Here is a 6000-nt window from a genome sequence, read left to right on the forward strand (position 1 = left end):
CACGTCGCCACCTTGCACCTTGCAAGCTAAGTTAGAGTATGCAAATGTTAAAAGAAAATACATCATCTATCATTTATGTGGGAAGGAAAATACTATTTATGCATTCTTCTAGGATGAGTTGATTGACATGAGCATGCATATTTGCAATGCAATCATCAATATGTATGGTAGAAGTATGGATTATTGACAATGCATGTGAAGTTTTTTATGTAATACGCTATGCTAGGAGTCTTGTATTATACTATCATAATCATCGTATATACAATAAAATAGATTGATTTATGAATTTTAAAGAATTCTACATTAACTTTACATCAATTTTATGGATAACCAAACAACTTGCATGGTGAAAATAACTTGGTTTTATTCCACTTGCAAGTTGCAACCAAACACCATATAAGGGTGAAAGAGTTTTCTTTCCTTCACTTTCTCTATTTCCATTCTTCTTGCAACTAAACATATTCTTAGATTGCCAACCAATGGATGGGTATGTATGTTGATGTGATACCCTCTACATACAACAAATGGTATAAAGAAACCTTCAAAGTTCAAAGGGCCAAACGGTAATTAATATTTTGTTCCCAAAGGAGTTGGGGTTTTAACTCTTAAGCCTTCTCTGAAATTATATTGGTAACCTTTGATGATATCTTTCTTGTGGGTGACACTAAAGATGACCGCTGCTTCACGCATTGTTAGTCATAGAGATCTGAGTGAGGAAAAGGAACCAACCAACAAGCAAGGAATAGCTTTTGGAAGAAGCATGAGTGCTTGATGCATGGCAATTTAACATGCTCTTTTTTCTTTTATGGTTACTTTCATGTTTGGTGGTTGATTTATGTATGAAATGTGTCATTCTAAAAATTTGGTTCAAATTAGAAAGAAAGAACACGTCATAATAAGAGGTAAATTAAGAATTTGAATATTCTTAGAACTTAGGATAGCCTCGCCGTATATATGTCCTGCTTTGAGAATGTCGAGGTATGTGTAAACTTGTCCAGATGACTTTAGATTTGAAATAAATAAATAAATAAATAAATAATAACAACAGAGAGAAAGAAATAAAGGGTACCAACATTTTTCTAGTACAATCACTCTATGTCAAAACCATGTTATCAGGGGTGGAGTCGGGATTTAACTTCAGAAATGGCCAAGATCCGATATACATTATTATTGTCGTTGAAAATTTTCTCCATTCAAATGTCCAAGTATTGATATTTCAAGGTGGCATTGGCATTATTGGTAGGGATAACAACAGAAAAATCACCTTCGTATTCTCAGAGGAAATTCTAATGAGTTCATGCTTAATTGGTGAGTTAGAAGCAATCAAGGCTGGTATCCAATATGCTATTGAGTTTGGTCATCTCAGAATCATTGTCAAATCGGATTGTTTGGTTGCTATTCAAGCTCTCAATGCAGACGTTGCTGCTCCAATTGCTGCTATGCCGGTGGTGGAGAATATTTTAGACATTGCTTCTTCTTGTTTTGTTAGTCGTTTTCTTGTCTTATGCTTGGGATCTTGTTGACCAGATTTTATTGTAACCACCTTGTTTGTATTCTTCGATTGCATATGCTTGGTGAGAGCATTTCTCACCTTGGTGTAGGTCCAAAGCCAACCAGTAAATCTTGTGTTGTGTGTTTGAATGTCCCCCCCCTTGGCTCCATGGTTATCCGACTTAATTGTTGAATTCCTAACAGAGTCATAACGCGATGTTTTCCTCCCCTTTGGTTTCATTGAATAAATCTCCTTACACAAAAAAAAATATTTCATATATGAAAAGAAGTCAGAGATGAATATTTAAATTTTTGGGACGGAAATGGAATTTTGAAAATTTTTGGAGGGGGAGGGGCATGGCCCCTTTGGCCCCATTGTAGCTCCACTCGTGCATGTTATATCATATCAATTAGCTTTAACTAAGGGTAAAGGTGTCAATTCAACATGGTGATTAGCATTTCATGTGGTATCAATATTGTAGCAAATACGTTTACTTTATATCGTCACCATAAAGAATACTAAACAATATATATACGTCATACCATATTTGATCATCTAATAAAAAATGGCACTGATGATATGGATATGATATGGTTCATTTGTATCTATTTGTTCATATCGACCTTGTACCACATACCAACTAATACAAGTATATCACATACTCGTTCAATAACATATTTATTTGGTATTTTATAAATGACACTGTTTGTGTTTGATAAATAGTAATTGGTATCACCAACAGCATATGCTAGAAAGAGTTAGGCTCTTTTTTGGTATCAATTCTCATTCTCTATTATGCCTATTTAAAAAAAAAAGTACAATTAAAAATTCATTATAGGTCAAGAATGAAAAAAGGTTTGGCTAATTTTGTCTAAAATAAATTATAATATAAAAAATAAGTTTGGTGTCAAAACAAAAAATTGTTAAAAAATAATAATGAGTAAGTGAGAAAAAAAAGGAAAAAGCATACTTTTTATAAAAGAATGTGCATTGACTATTTTATCATCATCCAGCTATAAAACTTTAAGTAAACTTTCACATAAATGAAGATAATAAAATTCTCACCATAATCCATAATAGACATAAAAAGTCTATTATGAATTTTGGAGGTTTTTCTATTATTTACAATAAAAATAAAAGTGATAATAGATGCCAAACAATTTTAAATAATGAAAAATTCTCATAATTGAGAATGATAATTGATACCAAAAGGAGTCTTAATTGCTTCATGTATCCTCAATGCATGACTTAGACGCTTGAAGTTAATGCTCTATCCTTGTGAATGTAGAAACAAAATAAGAGCTAAGGTGAAGGATATCCATAATGAGAGGCGTTATGTCCAACTCTACTCCCATGCCCTGATTTTGGATCATAGAGACTACCAAAGTATAATTGGACTTCACTGAATTGAATGGATATAGCCTCACCAATCCACGCACAATAGAGAAGATAGCTGGTTTTGGAATCGCTAATAAAATTCTTCTAGTATGGTCCCACATTAGGTAGCCTAGATCCATGTCCTCCCCTTTTCAGAGATGCATCTGCACAAGGTTTAAAGTATCGGTATCGTATCGGCTTAAGAGACGTATCGTCCTGTATTGAGTATTGTATCGCTTTGGCTAATGTATTTTAATGTAATTAATAGAGATAAGTATTGAGATGTATCTTATCGGTTGGATCAAATAAAGATATGTATCGACTAGTATTGTATAGTAACGTGGGATACTTTAAACCTAAATTTTTTTTCTTTCTTTTTTCCATTTTTTTTTGATAGAATGCTACCCTAAACCATGATCACTAAATCTTGACCCAAAGCCTAAATCCTATATGCTAAACTCAAAATCCAAAATCTCAAATCCTAAACTAAACTCAATGTAAATACTAAACTCAAAATCCTAAATTCTCAACTCAAAATCCTAAACCCTAAATCCAAAATCTAATCATAAACTCTATTCTTCGGTTCAACCAAGTTTGTTTGATTTTTGAGCAACTTCTTGATTTATTTGCCACGTCTCTTGGTCGTGTATTGTTTTATTACCTTCGGTCCAAGTTGGGCATTCATGATCTTCATGTTCCACCTTGAGGGGGAGTATATCTTTTGCTATTTAGGTAACTTGCTTATTGTGATTTTCTAATATAGGTATCTCTTATTGTAATATTCTATTATAAGTATTTCTCTTATTGTAAATTTATGTTCTAGGTAGATCTCTCAACTTCTTGTTGTAATCTTCTATTCTAGGTAAGTTATTTTCCTTATAGAGAAAGTCTATCTCTCATACATGTATTTATATTTTTTCAGTCTTTCAATAATAAATACATACCAGTATTCAACCAATTCTAAACTTAAGAGGGTATCAGCCTAACATTGGCAACCAAGCTCCTCAATTGCTACTTTATCTTCTCCTTATTCCAAATCCTAATCCTAAGTTTCCCCAATCAGAATGCTAATCCCAAAAATTTCCCAAGTCCAAATCTTAATCTTAAACTTTTTTCTAATCCAAATCCAAATCTTAAACTTCAAATGTCAACCCTAAACCTTCAAGGGAGTGTCTTAAACTATCACTAAATCTTGCCTAAATCTTAAATGCTAAACTCAAAATCCTAAATCTCAAATCCTAAACCCTAAGTTTGCTTCATTTGAGCGACTTCTTGATCTATTTGTCATGCCTCTTGGTCGTGCGTTATTCCATTATCTTCAATCCAAGTTGGGCATTCATGATCTTCATGTTCCACCTTAAGGGTGGGTATTACGACATTATTGTATATGTTTGCAATCTTGGTAGTTTGTTTATTCTGATTTTCTAATATATGTATATCTCTTATTGTGATTTTCTATTTTAAATTGATTTTATTGTAATCTTCTATTATAGACATTTCTCTTCTTGTAATTTTCTATTTTGGGTAGATCTTTAATTTATTGCAATCTTCTATTCTAGGTAGTAGTTTTTTATTTTTTTTGGATCTGAGGTTCATCGGGCAGCCTTGCACGCACCACGATTACATTCTCGGGAGCTTTTATATAATTAATATAGAAAAGGGTTTCGCCCCTGGCCCCGAGGAGATTCGAACTCTGATCTCCTATGTGGAAGCGTTGGTCTTTTGCCAACTAAGCCACCCCTCGGGGTTCTATTCTAGGTATGTTATTTTCCTTACCGAGAAAGTCTATCTCCCATTCATGCATTTATATGTAATAGTTAGAACTCGCATGTGTAAATGCATGTTGTTCTCTCTATTCTTTTAAATGGTTGTTGCAAGTAGGGTTGCTTGCACAATAAAAAATACAGTCAATTCTAAACTTAATACAATTGCTTCGACACTCAAAGCAGAGGCTTTTGAGCACTACATTGGTATCCTACTTTATCTTAAAAAAAGTACATAGCTTCATTTCCGTTAGAATGGTTAGTGGTGGAATTGTAAAGACTATTACACCCTTATGTAATAATAATGTATGAACAATTTATCACCATTTTCTTATCACCCAATCTCTTTCTTTTCCTCTCATCTAACCTCTGTCTCTTAAGATTTCAAAAAATAAAAATAATAATAACAATGATTTAACGGCATTCAATGCTGGATTGGACTAACGTGTCTAATGAAAATCCAAACTTTAGATTGTCTTTGATTTTCAAAGATAAAATATAAATATAAAATATCAATGGTTGAAGGCATCCATTTTGGTGCCAGGGCATTTTCCTTTAATAATAATGCGTAATCTGGTTTTCCCAAAAAAAAAAAAAATTATGCATGATTTGAACAGGTGTTATTTTGTTTAGTAGCTAAGTGTGAAAAAATGAACTATGTACGTATAATTACCAAAAATAAAGAAGAAATAATCAACCTACCTTATAAAATGCAATGATGACCAAGAAAAAAAAAACCTTATAAATGCAATGAAAGTTCACAAACCCTCAACAAATCTCAAAGCTAACACGTAGGTTTTGTGATACATAGAAATGGCGAAGTCACCAAAAACTTCATTTGTTGCTTCCTACCTTGGTTCTCTCCTTCTCTTCATCACAATCATGGGTAAGGGCATGCCTCATCTCTTTTCCTCTTAGTTTGATATTTTTATTTTCTAAAGAGTTGTTAGAAAAAGCCCACTCAACCATTTTAAGGTTTCTTAGCATGAGTCCATTGTATCTGATCCACCAAAACCAGGATTCAAATGAATTCTAGAATTAATGCAGTGACTCTAGGTTTCTTGGAATGAATTGGCCATGTCAAGATCAGTTGTAATTGAGACTGAAATTTGTCCCAAGACCCTGGAATGAGTCCTTAAAATTGGAAACCTAGTGACTCTAGGTTGCTTGACATGAACGTCGAGTTGGGATCCTCTACACGCGAAGGTAGAGGACTATGCTCCTCTGATCACGTCCCTCAACCACATGTTTAGTAGGGGCTCACCTCTGAGCAATGGCAGAGAGTGAGAATGCCCCCTCTTAAGTGGGTGGTAGAAGCGGTGTGAAAGGAGAACAGTCATCTCCCCTTGTTGGTAGAAGTCCTGTAAA

The sequence above is a fragment of the Hakea prostrata genome, chromosome 11 (genome assembly GCF_041222555.1).
Source record: "Hakea prostrata isolate BN-2017 chromosome 11, UWA_Hpros_2, whole genome shotgun sequence".
NCBI lineage: Eukaryota > Viridiplantae > Streptophyta > Magnoliopsida > Proteales > Proteaceae > Hakea > Hakea prostrata.